Source organism: Pristiophorus japonicus, unplaced genomic scaffold (assembly GCF_044704955.1).
Source record: "Pristiophorus japonicus isolate sPriJap1 unplaced genomic scaffold, sPriJap1.hap1 HAP1_SCAFFOLD_99, whole genome shotgun sequence".
Taxonomy (NCBI): Eukaryota; Metazoa; Chordata; class Chondrichthyes; family Pristiophoridae; genus Pristiophorus; species Pristiophorus japonicus.
In genome coordinates, this window is record NW_027254919.1 from 1,482,181 (window position 1) to 1,497,425 (window position 15,245).

The 15,245-nt window shown below is 41.8% G+C and overlaps 13 non-coding genes across 13 annotated transcripts; all 13 read right to left on the reverse strand.

Moving 5' to 3' along the window:
• Window positions 1-948: 948 nt before the first annotated feature.
• trnaq-cug (transfer RNA glutamine (anticodon CUG)) lies at window positions 949-1,020 on the reverse strand. The gene has a single exon. It is a non-coding gene; the product is annotated as a tRNA-Gln (tRNA).
• Window positions 1,021-2,241: 1,221 nt separating this feature from the next.
• trnaq-cug (transfer RNA glutamine (anticodon CUG)) lies at window positions 2,242-2,313 on the reverse strand. The gene has a single exon. It is a non-coding gene; the product is annotated as a tRNA-Gln (tRNA).
• A 1,221-nt stretch (window positions 2,314-3,534) lies between these two features.
• On the reverse strand, window positions 3,535-3,606 carry trnaq-cug (transfer RNA glutamine (anticodon CUG)). Its single transcript has one exon. It is a non-coding gene; the product is annotated as a tRNA-Gln (tRNA).
• A 575-nt stretch (window positions 3,607-4,181) lies between these two features.
• Window positions 4,182-4,253, reverse strand: trnaq-cug (transfer RNA glutamine (anticodon CUG)). Its single transcript has one exon. It is a non-coding gene; the product is annotated as a tRNA-Gln (tRNA).
• A 1,221-nt stretch (window positions 4,254-5,474) lies between these two features.
• On the reverse strand, window positions 5,475-5,546 carry trnaq-cug (transfer RNA glutamine (anticodon CUG)). Its single transcript has one exon. It is a non-coding gene; the product is annotated as a tRNA-Gln (tRNA).
• A 575-nt stretch (window positions 5,547-6,121) lies between these two features.
• trnaq-cug (transfer RNA glutamine (anticodon CUG)) lies at window positions 6,122-6,193 on the reverse strand. The gene has a single exon. It is a non-coding gene; the product is annotated as a tRNA-Gln (tRNA).
• A 1,221-nt stretch (window positions 6,194-7,414) lies between these two features.
• On the reverse strand, window positions 7,415-7,486 carry trnaq-cug (transfer RNA glutamine (anticodon CUG)). The gene has a single exon. It is a non-coding gene; the product is annotated as a tRNA-Gln (tRNA).
• Window positions 7,487-8,707: 1,221 nt separating this feature from the next.
• trnaq-cug (transfer RNA glutamine (anticodon CUG)) lies at window positions 8,708-8,779 on the reverse strand. Its single transcript has one exon. It is a non-coding gene; the product is annotated as a tRNA-Gln (tRNA).
• Window positions 8,780-10,000: 1,221 nt separating this feature from the next.
• trnaq-cug (transfer RNA glutamine (anticodon CUG)) lies at window positions 10,001-10,072 on the reverse strand. The gene has a single exon. It is a non-coding gene; the product is annotated as a tRNA-Gln (tRNA).
• A 1,221-nt stretch (window positions 10,073-11,293) lies between these two features.
• Window positions 11,294-11,365, reverse strand: trnaq-cug (transfer RNA glutamine (anticodon CUG)). Its single transcript has one exon. It is a non-coding gene; the product is annotated as a tRNA-Gln (tRNA).
• Window positions 11,366-12,586: 1,221 nt separating this feature from the next.
• trnaq-cug (transfer RNA glutamine (anticodon CUG)) lies at window positions 12,587-12,658 on the reverse strand. Its single transcript has one exon. It is a non-coding gene; the product is annotated as a tRNA-Gln (tRNA).
• A 1,221-nt stretch (window positions 12,659-13,879) lies between these two features.
• trnaq-cug (transfer RNA glutamine (anticodon CUG)) lies at window positions 13,880-13,951 on the reverse strand. Its single transcript has one exon. It is a non-coding gene; the product is annotated as a tRNA-Gln (tRNA).
• Window positions 13,952-15,172: 1,221 nt separating this feature from the next.
• Window positions 15,173-15,244, reverse strand: trnaq-cug (transfer RNA glutamine (anticodon CUG)). The gene has a single exon. It is a non-coding gene; the product is annotated as a tRNA-Gln (tRNA).
• Between the last annotated feature and the right edge of the window lies 1 nt (window position 15,245).

Below are 15,245 nucleotides of genomic sequence, written 5' to 3' on the forward strand. Positions count from 1 at the left end.
TGAAAAGAAAATGCAACGTTTTGTTGAGTGCAAACCATGTACTGCATGCATTTCAAAAGGCGTTGCATTTATTCATCCTGAGGAATGCCTATTGCACAGATAATCTCAGCACACATTATGCAGCATGAAACAGCAAACTAATTTTTCCTCTGCTGATTGGAACAGGGAACTGCCGGTTGAACACACGATTTGAAAACTCGACTTGCAGATCAAGCATCAATGTCAAAGGCAACAAAACTGCAAACCTGCAGTTTTTTACTTGTTTGACCTGAATTTCCAGCAGCTGGGACAACAAGCATTCAGGCTCCCCTGAGATTTGAACCAGGATTGCTAGAGTTTAGAGTCCAGAGTGCTCACCATTTCACCATGGAATCAACTACGGTCGCCCATTTGAAACATTCCTCAAAATCTACAAAATCAACTCCAACATTACACTTTGGATTGATATTTTTGCATTCACAGCGTCAGTTTCACCTATTTACGGTCTGTTAATTATCGATGCAGAGCAATTCACACAGATGCCGTTGAGGCTATGGGTTCTCAAATAGCTGTTTCTGTTTCAAACTGTTCAGCACAGATTGTACTTCAGTCTTGCCAGGTAAAACGTGTGTTAGCATTGCAATGCATTCATGCAAAATGCTTGGCATGAAAAGAAAATGCAACGTTTTGTTGAGTGCAATCCATGCATTTCAAAAGGCATTGCGTTTATTCATCCTGCGGAGTGCATATTGCACAGATAATCTCAGCACACATTGTGCAGGCAAAGGCAGCATTAAACAGTAAACTAATTTCTACTCTGCTGATTGGAACAGGTAACTGCCGGTTGAACACACGATTTGAAAACTCGACTTGCAGATCAAGCATCAATGACAAAGGCAACAAAACTGCCAAACAGCAGCCTTCTACATGCTTGGTCCAAATTTTCAGCAGCTGGGACAACAAACATTCAGGTTCCACCGAGATTTGAACTCGGATCGCTGGATTCAGAGTCCAGAGTGCTCACCATTACACCATGGAACCAACTATGCCAAAACATTTGAAAGCTTTCTCAAAATCTGCCAAATCAATTCCAACATTACACTTTGGATTGTCCTTTTTGCATTCACAGCGTCAGTTTCACCTCTTTACGGTCTGTTAATTATCGATGCAGAGCAATTCACACAGATGCCGTTGAGGCAATGGCTTCTCATAATATCTGTTTCTGTTTCACACTGTTCAGCACAGATTGTACTTCAGTCTTGCCAGGTAAAACGTGCGTTGGCATTGCAATGAATTCATGCATAATGCTTGGCATGAAAAGAAAATGCAACGTTTTGTTGAGTGCAAACCATGTACTGCATGCATTTCAAAAGGCGTTGCATTTATTCATCCTGAGGAATGCCTATTGCACAGATAATCTCAGCACACATTATGCAGCATGAAACAGCAAACTAATTTTTCCTCTGCTGATTGGAACAGGGAACTGCCGGTTGAACACACGATTTGAAAACTCGACTTGCAGATCAAGCATCAATGTCAAAGGCAACAAAACTGCAAACCTGCAGTTTTTTACTTGTTTGACCTGAATTTCCAGCAGCTGGGACAACAAGCATTCAGGCTCCCCTGAGATTTGAACCAGGATTGCTAGAGTTTAGAGTCCAGAGTGCTCACCATTTCACCATGGAATCAACTACTGTCGCCCATTTGAAACATTCCTCAAAATCTACAAAATCAACTCCAACATTACACTTTGGATTGATATTTTTGCATTCACAGCGTCAGTTTCACCTATTTACGGTCTGTTAATTATCGATGCAGAGCAAATCACACAGACGCCGTTGAGGCTATGGGTTCTCAAATAGCTGTTTCTGTTTCAAACTGTTCAGCACAGATTGTACTTCAGTCTTGCCAGGTAAAACGTGTGTTAGCATTGCAATGCATTCATGCAAAATGCTTGGCATGAAAAGAAAATGCAACGTTTTGTTGAGTGCAATCCATGCATTTCAAAAGGCATTGCGTTTATTCATCCTGCGGAGTGCATATTGCACAGATAATCTCAGCACACATTGTGCAGGCAAAGGCAGCATTAAACAGTAAACTAATTTCTACTCTGCTGATTGGAACAGGTAACTGCCGGTTGAACACACGATTTGAAAACTCGACTTGCAGATCAAGCATCAATGACAAAGGCAACAAAACTGCCAAACAGCAGCCTTCTACATGCTTGGTCCAAATTTTCAGCAGCTGGGACAACAAACATTCAGGTTCCACCGAGATTTGAACTCGGATCGCTGGATTCAGAGTCCAGAGTGCTCACCATTACACCATGGAACCAACTATGCCAAAACATTTGAAAGCTTTCTCAAAATCTGCCAAATCAATTCCAACATTACACTTTGGATTGTCCTTTTTGCATTCACAGCGTCAGTTTCACCGATTTGCGGTCTGTTAATTATCGATGCAGAGCAATTCACACAGATGCCGTTGAGGCAATGGCTTCTCATAATATCTGTTTCTGTTTCACACTGTTCAGCACAGATTGTACTTCAGTCTTGGCAGGTAAAACGTGCGTTGGCATTGCAATGCATTCATGCATAATGCTTGGCATGAAAAGAAAATGCAACGTTTTGTTGAGTGCAAACCATGTACTGCATGCATTTCAAAAGGCGTTGCATTTATTCATCCTGAGGAATGCCTATTGCACAGATAATCTCAGCACACATTATGCAGCATGAAACAGCAAACTAATTTTTCCTCTGCTGATTGGAACAGGGAACTGCCGGTTGAACACACGATTTGAAAACTCGACTTGCAGTTCAAGCATCAATGTCAAAGGCAACAAAACTGCAAACCTGCAGTTTTTTACTTGTTTGACCTGAATTTCCAGCAGCTGGGACAACAAGCATTCAGGCTCCCCTGAGATTTGAACCAGGATTGCTAGAGTTTAGAGTCCAGAGTGCTCACCATTTCACCATGGAATCAACTACGGTCGCCCATTTGAAACATTCCTCAAAATCTACAAAATCAACTCCAACATTACACTTTGGATTGATATTTTTGCATTCACAGCGTCAGTTTCACCTATTTACGGTCTGTTAATTATCGATGCAGAGCAATTCACACAGATGCCGTTGAGGCTATGGGTTCTCAAATAGCTGTTTCTGTTTCAAACTGTTCAGCACAGATTGTACTTCAGTCTTGCCAGGTAAAACGTGTGTTAGCATTGCAATGCATTCATGCAAAATGCTTGGCATGAAAAGAAAATGCAACGTTTTGTTGAGTGCAATCCATGCATTTCAAAAGGCATTGCGTTTATTCATGCTGCGGAGTGCATATTGCACAGATAATCTCAGCACACATTGTGCAGGCAAAGGCAGCATTAAACAGCAAACTAATTTCTACTCTGCTGATTGGAACAGCTAACTGCCGGTTGAACACACGATTTGAAAACTCGACTTGCAGATCAAGCATCAATGACAAAGGCAACAAAACTGCCAAACAGCAGCCTTCTACATGCTTGGTCCAAATTTTCAGCAGCTGGGACAACAAACATTCAGGTTTCACCGAGATTTGAACTCGGATCGCTGGATTCAGAGTCCAGAGTGCTCACCATTACACCATGGAACCAACTATGCCAAAACATTTGAAAGCTTTCTCAAAATCTGCCAAATCAATTCCAACATTACACTTTGGATTGTCCTTTTTGCATTCACAGCGTCAGTTTCACCTCTTTACGGTCTGTTAATTATCGATGCAGAGCAATTCACACAGATGCCGTTGAGGCAATGGCTTCTCATAATATCTGTTTCTGTTTCACACTGTTCAGCACAGATTGTACTTCAGTCTTGGCAGGTAAAACGTGCGTTGGCATTGCAATGCATTCATGCAAAATGCTTGGCATGAAAAGAAAATGCAACGTTTTGTTGAGTGCAATCCATGCATTTCAAAAGGCATTGCGTTTATTCATGCTGCGGAGTGCATATTGCACAGATAATCTCAGCACACATTGTGCAGGCAAAGGCAGCATTAAACAGCAAACTAATTTCTACTCTGCTGATTGGAACAGCTGACTGCCGGTTGAACACAGGATTTGAAAACTCGACTTGCAGATCAAGCATCAATGACAAAGGCAACAAAACTGCCAAACAGCAGCCTTCTACATGCTTGGTCCAAATTTTCAGCAGCTGGGACAACAAACATTCAGGTTCCACCGAGATTTGAACTCGGATCGCTGGATTCAGAGTCCAGAGTGCTCACCATTACACCATGGAACCAACTATGCCAAAACATTTGAAAGCTTTCTCAAAATCTGCCAAATCAATTCCAACATTACACTTTGGATTGTCCTTTTTGCATTCACAGCGTCAGTTTCACCTCTTTATGGTCTGTTAATTATCGATGCAGAGCAATTCACACAGATGCCGTTGAGGCAATGGCTTCTCATAATATCTGTTTCTGTTTCACACTGTTCAGCACAGATTGTACTTCAGTCTTGCCAGGTAAAACGTGCGTTGGCATTGCAATGAATTCATGCATAATGCTTGGCATGAAAAGAAAATGCAACGTTTTGTTGAGTGCAAACCATGTACTGCATGCATTTCAAAAGGCGTTGCATTTATTCATCCTGAGGAATGCCTATTGCACAGATAATCTCAGCACACATTATGCAGCATGAAACAGCAAACTAATTTTTCCTCTGCTGATTGGAACAGGGAACTGCCGGTTGAACACACGATTTGAAAACTCGACTTGCAGATCAAGCATCAATGTCAAAGGCAACAAAACTGCAAACCTGCAGTTTTTTACTTGTTTGACCTGAATTTCCAGCAGCTGGGACAACAAGCATTCAGGCTCCCCTGAGATTTGAACCAGGATTGCTAGAGTTTAGAGTCCAGAGTGCTCACCATTTCACCATGGAATCAACTACTGTCGCCCATTTGAAACATTCCTCAAAATCTACAAAATCAACTCCAACATTACACTTTGGATTGATATTTTTGCATTCACAGCGTCAGTTTCACCTATTTACGGTCTGTTAATTATCGATGCAGAGCAAATCACACAGACGCCGTTGAGGCTATGGGTTCTCAAATAGCTGTTTCTGTTTCAAACTGTTCAGCACAGATTGTACTTCAGTCTTGCCAGGTAAAACGTGTGTTAGCATTGCAATGCATTCATGCAAAATGCTTGGCATGAAAAGAAAATGCAACGTTTTGTTGAGTGCAATCCATGCATTTCAAAAGGCATTGCGTTTATTCATGCTGCGGAGTGCATATTGCACAGATAATCTCAGCACACATTGTGCAGGCAAAGGCAGCATTAAACAGCAAACTAATTTCTACTCTGCTGATTGGAACAGCTAACTGCCGGTTGAACACACGATTTGAAAACTCGACTTGCAGATCAAGCATCAATGACAAAGGCAACAAAACTGCCAAACAGCAGCCTTCTACATGCTTGGTCCAAATTTTCAGCAGCTGGGACAACAAACATTCAGGTTTCACCGAGATTTGAACTCGGATCGCTGGATTCAGAGTCCAGAGTGCTCACCATTACACCATGGAACCAACTATGCCAAAACATTTGAAAGCTTTCTCAAAATCTGCCAAATCAATTCCAACATTACACTTTGGATTGTCCTTTTTGCATTCACAGCGTCAGTTTCACCTCTTTACGGTCTGTTAATTATCGATGCAGAGCAATTCACACAGATGCCGTTGAGGCAATGGCTTCTCATAATATCTGTTTCTGTTTCACACTGTTCAGCACAGACTGTACTTCAGTCTTGGCAGGTAAAACGTGCGTTGGCATTGCAATGCATTCATGCAAAATGCTTGGCATGAAAAGAAAATGCAACGTTTTGTTGAGTGCAATCCATGCATTTCAAAAGGCATTGCGTTTATTCATGCTGCGGAGTGCATATTGCACAGATAATCTCAGCACACATTGTGCAGGCAAAGGCAGCATTAAACAGCAAACTAATTTCTACTCTGCTGATTGGAACAGCTGACTGCCGGTTGAACACAGGATTTGAAAACTCGACTTGCAGATCAAGCATCAATGACAAAGGCAACAAAACTGCCGAACAGCAGCCTTCTACATGCTTGGTCCAAATTTTCAGCAGCTGGGACAACAAACATTCAGGTTCCACCGAGATTTGAACTCGGATCGCTGGATTCAGAGTCCAGAGTGCTCACCATTACACCATGGAACCAACTATGCCAAAACATTTGAAAGCTTTCTCAAAATCTGCCAAATCAATTCCAACATTACACTTTGGATTGTCCTTTTTGCATTCACAGCGTCAGTTTCACCTCTTTACGGTCTGTTAATTATCGATGCAGAGCAATTCACACAGATGCCGTTGAGGCAATGGCTTCTCATAATATCTGTTTCTGTTTCACACTGTTCAGCACAGATTGTACTTCAGTCTTGGCAGGTAAAACGTGCGTTGGCATTGCAATGCATTCATGCATAATGCTTGGCATGAAAAGAAAATGCAACGTTTTGTTGAGTGCAAACCATGTACTGCATGCATTTCAAAAGGCGTTGCATTTATTCATCCTGAGGAATGCCTATTGCACAGATAATCTCAGCACACATTATGCAGCATGAAACAGCAAACTAATTTTTCCTCTGCTGATTGGAACAGGGAACTGCCGGTTGAACACACGATTTGAAAACTCGACTTGCAGATCAAGCATCAATGTCAAAGGCAACAAAACTGCAAACCTGCAGTTTTTTACTTGTTTGACCTGAATTTCCAGCAGCTGGGACAACAAGCATTCAGGCTCCCCTGAGATTTGAACCAGGATTGCTAGAGTTTAGAGTCCAGAGTGCTCACCATTTCACCATGCAATCAACTACGGTCGCCCATTTGAAACATTCCTCAAAATCTACAAAATCAACTCCAACATTACACTTTGGATTGATATTTTTGCATTCACAGTGTCAGTTTCACCTATTTACGGTCTGTTAATTATCGATGCAGAGCAATTCACACAGATGCCGTTGAGGCTATGGGTTCTCAAATAGCTGTTTCTGTTTCAAACTGTTCAGCACAGATTGTACTTCAGTCTTGCCAGGTAAAACGTGTGTTAGCATTGCAATGCATTCATGCAAAATGCTTGGCATGAAAAGAAAATGCAACGTTTTGTTGAGTGCAATCCATGCATTTCAAAAGGCATTGCGTTTATTCATCCTGCGGAGTGCATATTGCACAGATAATCTCAGCACACATTGTGCAGGCAAAGGCAGCATTAAACAGTAAACTAATTTCTACTCTGCTGATTGGAACAGGTAACTGCCGGTTGAACACACGATTTGAAAACTCGACTTGCAGATCAAGCATCAATGACAAAGGCAACAAAACTGCCAAACAGCAGCCTTCTACATGCTTGGTCCAAATTTTCAGCAGCTGGGACAACAAACATTCAGGTTCCACCGAGATTTGAACTCGGATCGCTGGATTCAGAGTCCAGAGTGCTCACCATTACACCATGGAACCAACTATGCCAAAACATTTGAAAGCTTTCTCAAAATCTGCCAAATCAATTCCAACATTACACTTTGGATTGTCCTTTTTGCATTCACAGCGTCAGTTTCACCTCTTTACGGTCTGTTAATTATCGATGCAGAGCAATTCACACAGATGCCGTTGAGGCAATGGCTTCTCATAATATCTGTTTCTGTTTCACACTGTTCAGCACAGATTGTACTTCAGTCTTGCCAGGTAAAACGTGCGTTGGCATTGCAATGAATTCATGCATAATGCTTGGCATGAAAAGAAAATGCAACGTTTTGTTGAGTGCAAACCATGTACTGCATGCATTTCAAAAGGCGTTGCATTTATTCATCCTGAGGAATGCCTATTGCACAGATAATCTCAGCACACATTATGCAGCATGAAACAGCAAACTAATTTTTCCTCTGCTGATTGGAACAGGGAACTGCCGGTTGAACACACGATTTGAAAACTCGACTTGCAGATCAAGCATCAATGTCAAAGGCAACAAAACTGCAAACCTGCAGTTTTTTACTTGTTTGACCTGAATTTCCAGCAGCTGGGACAACAAGCATTCAGGCTCCCCTGAGATTTGAACCAGGATTGCTAGAGTTTAGAGTCCAGAGTGCTCACCATTTCACCATGGAATCAACTACTGTCGCCCATTTGAAACATTCCTCAAAATCTACAAAATCAACTCCAACATTACACTTTGGATTGATATTTTTGCATTCACAGCGTCAGTTTCACCTATTTACGGTCTGTTAATTATCGATGCAGAGCAAATCACACAGACGCCGTTGAGGCTATGGGTTCTCAAATAGCTGTTTCTGTTTCAAACTGTTCAGCACAGATTGTACTTCAGTCTTGCCAGGTAAAACGTGTGTTAGCATTGCAATGCATTCATGCAAAATGCTTGGCATGAAAAGAAAATGCAACGTTTTGTTGAGTGCAATCCATGCATTTCAAAAGGCATTGCGTTTATTCATCCTGCGGAGTGCATATTGCACAGATAATCTCAGCACACATTGTGCAGGCAAAGGCAGCATTAAACAGTAAACTAATTTCTACTCTGCTGATTGGAACAGGTAACTGCCGGTTGAACACACGATTTGAAAACTCGACTTGCAGATCAAGCATCAATGACAAAGGCAACAAAACTGCCAAACAGCAGCCTTCTACATGCTTGGTCCAAATTTTCAGCAGCTGGGACAACAAACATTCAGGTTCCACCGAGATTTGAACTCGGATCGCTGGATTCAGAGTCCAGAGTGCTCACCATTACACCATGGAACCAACTATGCCAAAACATTTGAAAGCTTTCTCAAAATCTGCCAAATCAATTCCAACATTACACTTTGGATTGTCCTTTTTGCATTCACAGCGTCAGTTTCACCTCTTTACGGTCTGTTAATTATCGATGCAGAGCAATTCACACAGATGCCGTTGAGGCAATGGCTTCTCATAATATCTGTTTCTGTTTCACACTGTTCAGCACAGATTGTACTTCAGTCTTGGCAGGTAAAACGTGCGTTGGCATTGCAATGCATTCATGCATAATGCTTGGCATGAAAAGAAAATGCAACGTTTTGTTGAGTGCAAACCATGTACTGCATGCATTTCAAAAGGCGTTGCATTTATTCATCCTGAGGAATGCCTATTGCACAGATAATCTCAGCACACATTATGCAGCATGAAACAGCAAACTAATTTTTCCTCTGCTGATTGGAACAGGGAACTGCCGGTTGAACACACGATTTGAAAACTCGACTTGCAGATCAAGCATCAATGTCAAAGGCAACAAAACTGCAAACCTGCAGTTTTTTACTTGTTTGACCTGAATTTCCAGCAGCTGGGACAACAAGCATTCAGGCTCCCCTGAGATTTGAACCAGGATTGCTAGAGTTTAGAGTCCAGAGTGCTCACCATTTCACCATGCAATCAACTACGGTCGCCCATTTGAAACATTCCTCAAAATCTACAAAATCAACTCCAACATTACACTTTGGATTGATATTTTTGCATTCACAGTGTCAGTTTCACCTATTTACGGTCTGTTAATTATCGATGCAGAGCAATTCACACAGATGCCGTTGAGGCTATGGGTTCTCAAATAGCTGTTTCTGTTTCAAACTGTTCAGCACAGATTGTACTTCAGTCTTGCCAGGTAAAACGTGTGTTAGCATTGCAATGCATTCATGCAAAATGCTTGGCATGAAAAGAAAATGCAACGTTTTGTTGAGTGCAATCCATGCATTTCAAAAGGCATTGCGTTTATTCATCCTGCGGAGTGCATATTGCACAGATAATCTCAGCACACATTGTGCAGGCAAAGGCAGCATTAAACAGTAAACTAATTTCTACTCTGCTGATTGGAACAGGTAACTGCCGGTTGAACACACGATTTGAAAACTCGACTTGCAGATCAAGCATCAATGACAAAGGCAACAAAACTGCCAAACAGCAGCCTTCTACATGCTTGGTCCAAATTTTCAGCAGCTGGGACAACAAACATTCAGGTTCCACCGAGATTTGAACTCGGATCGCTGGATTCAGAGTCCAGAGTGCTCACCATTACACCATGGAACCAACTATGCCAAAACATTTGAAAGCTTTCTCAAAATCTGCCAAATCAATTCCAACATTACACTTTGGATTGTCCTTTTTGCATTCACAGCGTCAGTTTCACCTCTTTACGGTCTGTTAATTATCGATGCAGAGCAATTCACACAGATGCCGTTGAGGCAATGGCTTCTCATAATATCTGTTTCTGTTTCACACTGTTCAGCACAGATTGTACTTCAGTCTTGCCAGGTAAAACGTGCGTTGGCATTGCAATGAATTCATGCATAATGCTTGGCATGAAAAGAAAATGCAACGTTTTGTTGAGTGCAAACCATGTACTGCATGCATTTCAAAAGGCGTTGCATTTATTCATCCTGAGGAATGCCTATTGCACAGATAATCTCAGCACACATTATGCAGCATGAAACAGCAAACTAATTTTTCCTCTGCTGATTGGAACAGGGAACTGCCGGTTGAACACACGATTTGAAAACTCGACTTGCAGATCAAGCATCAATGTCAAAGGCAACAAAACTGCAAACCTGCAGTTTTTTACTTGTTTGACCTGAATTTCCAGCAGCTGGGACAACAAGCATTCAGGCTCCCCTGAGATTTGAACCAGGATTGCTAGAGTTTAGAGTCCAGAGTGCTCACCATTTCACCATGGAATCAACTACTGTCGCCCATTTGAAACATTCCTCAAAATCTACAAAATCAACTCCAACATTACACTTTGGATTGATATTTTTGCATTCACAGCGTCAGTTTCACCTATTTACGGTCTGTTAATTATCGATGCAGAGCAAATCACACAGACGCCGTTGAGGCTATGGGTTCTCAAATAGCTGTTTCTGTTTCAAACTGTTCAGCACAGATTGTACTTCAGTCTTGCCAGGTAAAACGTGTGTTAGCATTGCAATGCATTCATGCAAAATGCTTGGCATGAAAAGAAAATGCAACGTTTTGTTGAGTGCAATCCATGCATTTCAAAAGGCATTGCGTTTATTCATCCTGCGGAGTGCATATTGCACAGATAATCTCAGCACACATTGTGCAGGCAAAGGCAGCATTAAACAGTAAACTAATTTCTACTCTGCTGATTGGAACAGGTAACTGCCGGTTGAACACACGATTTGAAAACTCGACTTGCAGATCAAGCATCAATGACAAAGGCAACAAAACTGCCAAACAGCAGCCTTCTACATGCTTGGTCCAAATTTTCAGCAGCTGGGACAACAAACATTCAGGTTCCACCGAGATTTGAACTCGGATCGCTGGATTCAGAGTCCAGAGTGCTCACCATTACACCATGGAACCAACTATGCCAAAACATTTGAAAGCTTTCTCAAAATCTGCCAAATCAATTCCAACATTACACTTTGGATTGTCCTTTTTGCATTCACAGCGTCAGTTTCACCGATTTGCGGTCTGTTAATTATCGATGCAGAGCAATTCACACAGATGCCGTTGAGGCAATGGCTTCTCATAATATCTGTTTCTGTTTCACACTGTTCAGCACAGATTGTACTTCAGTCTTGGCAGGTAAAACGTGCGTTGGCATTGCAATGCATTCATGCATAATGCTTGGCATGAAAAGAAAATGCAACGTTTTGTTGAGTGCAAACCATGTACTGCATGCATTTCAAAAGGCGTTGCATTTATTCATCCTGAGGAATGCCTATTGCACAGATAATCTCAGCACACATTATGCAGCATGAAACAGCAAACTAATTTTTCCTCTGCTGATTGGAACAGGGAACTGCCGGTTGAACACACGATTTGAAAACTCGACTTGCAGATCAAGCATCAATGTCAAAGGCAACAAAACTGCAAACCTGCAGTTTTTTACTTGTTTGACCTGAATTTCCAGCAGCTGGGACAACAAGCATTCAGGCTCCCCTGAGATTTGAACCAGGATTGCTAGAGTTTAGAGTCCAGAGTGCTCACCATTTCACCATGGAATCAACTACGGTCGCCCATTTGAAACATTCCTCAAAATCTACAAAATCAACTCCAACATTACACTTTGGATTGATATTTTTGCATTCACAGCGTCAGTTTCACCTATTTACGGTCTGTTAATTATCGATGCAGAGCAATTCACACAGATGCCGTTGAGGCTATGGGTTCTCAAATAGCTGTTTCTGTTTCAAACTGTTCAGCACAGATTGTACTTCAGTCTTGCCAGGTAAAACGTGTGTTAGCATTGCAATGCATTCATGCAAAATGCTTGGCATGAAAAGAAAATGCAACGTTTTGTTGAGTGCAATCCATGCATTTCAAAAGGCATTGCGTTTATTCATCCTGCGGAGTGCATATTGCACAGATAATCTCAGCACACATTGTGCAGGCAAAGGCAGCATTAAACAGTAAACTAATTTCTACTCTGCTGATTGGAACAGGTAACTGCCGGTTGAACACACGATTTGAAAACTCGACTTGCAGATCAAGCATCAATGACAAAGGCAACAAAACTGCCAAACAGCAGCCTTCTACATGCTTGGTCCAAATTTTCAGCAGCTGGGACAACAAACATTCAGGTTCCACCGAGATTTGAACTCGGATCGCTGGATTCAGAGTCCAGAGTGCTCACCATTACACCATGGAACCAACTATGCCAAAACATTTGAAAGCTTTCTCAAAATCTGCCAAATCAATTCCAACATTACACTTTGGATTGTCCTTTTTGCATTCACAGCGTCAGTTTCACCTCTTTACGGTCTGTTAATTATCGATGCAGAGCAATTCACACAGATGCCGTTGAGGCAATGGCTTCTCATAATATCTGTTTCTGTTTCACACTGTTCAGCACAGATTGTACTTCAGTCTTGCCAGGTAAAACGTGCGTTGGCATTGCAATGAATTCATGCATAATGCTTGGCATGAAAAGAAAATGCTACGTTTTGTTGAGTGCAAACCATGTACTGCATGCATTTCAAAAGGCGTTGCATTTATTCATCCTGAGGAATGCCTATTGCACAGATAATCTCAGCACACATTATGCAGCATGAAACAGCAAACTAATTTTTCCTCTGCTGATTGGAACAGGGAACTGCCGGTTGAACACACGATTTGAAAACTCGACTTGCAGATCAAGCATCAATGTCAAAGGCAACAAAACTGCAAACCTGCAGTTTTTTACTTGTTTGACCTGAATTTCCAGCAGCTGGGACAACAAGCATTCAGGCTCCCCTGAGATTTGAACCAGGATTGCTAGAGTTTAGAGTCCAGAGTGCTCACCATTTCACCATGGAATCAACTACTGTCGCCCATTTGAAACATTCCTCAAAATCTACAAAATCAACTCCAACATTACACTTTGGATTGATATTTTTGCATTCACAGCGTCAGTTTCACCTATTTACGGTCTGTTAATTATCGATGCAGAGCAAATCACACAGACGCCGTTGAGGCTATGGGTTCTCAAATAGCTGTTTCTGTTTCAAACTGTTCAGCACAGATTGTACTTCAGTCTTGCCAGGTAAAACGTGTGTTAGCATTGCAATGCATTCATGCAAAATGCTTGGCATGAAAAGAAAATGCAACGTTTTGTTGAGTGCAATCCATGCATTTCAAAAGGCATTGCGTTTATTCATCCTGCGGAGTGCATATTGCACAGATAATCTCAGCACACATTGTGCAGGCAAAGGCAGCATTAAACAGTAAACTAATTTCTACTCTGCTGATTGGAACAGGTAACTGCCGGTTGAACACACGATTTGAAAACTCGACTTGCAGATCAAGCATCAATGACAAAGGCAACAAAACTGCCAAACAGCAGCCTTCTACATGCTTGGTCCAAATTTTCAGCAGCTGGGACAACAAACATTCAGGTTCCACCGAGATTTGAACTCGGATCGCTGGATTCAGAGTCCAGAGTGCTCACCATTACACCATGGAACCAACTATGCCAAAACATTTGAAAGCTTTCTCAAAATCTGCCAAATCAATTCCAACATTACACTTTGGATTGTCCTTTTTGCATTCACAGCGTCAGTTTCACCGATTTGCGGTCTGTTAATTATCGATGCAGAGCAATTCACACAGATGCCGTTGAGGCAATGGCTTCTCATAATATCTGTTTCTGTTTCACACTGTTCAGCACAGATTGTACTTCAGTCTTGGCAGGTAAAACGTGCGTTGGCATTGCAATGCATTCATGCATAATGCTTGGCATGAAAAGAAAATGCAACGTTTTGTTGAGTGCAAACCATGTACTGCATGCATTTCAAAAGGCGTTGCATTTATTCATCCTGAGGAATGCCTATTGCACAGATAATCTCAGCACACATTATGCAGCATGAAACAGCAAACTAATTTTTCCTCTGCTGATTGGAACAGGGAACTGCCGGTTGAACACACGATTTGAAAACTCGACTTGCAGATCAAGCATCAATGTCAAAGGCAACAAAACTGCAAACCTGCAGTTTTTTACTTGTTTGACCTGAATTTCCAGCAGCTGGGACAACAAGCATTCAGGCTCCCCTGAGATTTGAACCAGGATTGCTAGAGTTTAGAGTCCAGAGTGCTCACCATTTCACCATGGAATCAACTACGGTCGCCCATTTGAAACATTCCTCAAAATCTACAAAATCAACTCCAACATTACACTTTGGATTGATATTTTTGCATTCACAGCGTCAGTTTCACCTATTTACGGTCTGTTAATTATCGATGCAGAGCAATTCACACAGATGCCGTTGAGGCTATGGGTTCTCAAATAGCTGTTTCTGTTTCAAACTGTTCAGCACAGATTGTACTTCAGTCTTGCCAGGTAAAACGTGTGTTAGCATTGCAATGCATTCATGCAAAATGCTTGGCATGAAAAGAAAATGCAACGTTTTGTTGAGTGCAATCCATGCATTTCAAAAGGCATTGCGTTTATTCATGCTGCGGAGTGCATATTGCACAGATAATCTCAGCACACATTGTGCAGGCAAAGGCAGCATTAAACAGCAAACTAATTTCTACTCTGCTGATTGGAACAGCTAACTGCCGGTTGAACACACGATTTGAAAACTCGACTTGCAGATCAAGCATCAATGACAAAGGCAACAAAACTGCCAAACAGCAGCCTTCTACATGCTTGGTCCAAATTTTCAGCAGCTGGGACAACAAACATTCAGGTTTCACCGAGATTTGAACTCGGATCGCTGGATTCAGAGTCCAGAGTGCTCACCATTACACCATGGAACCA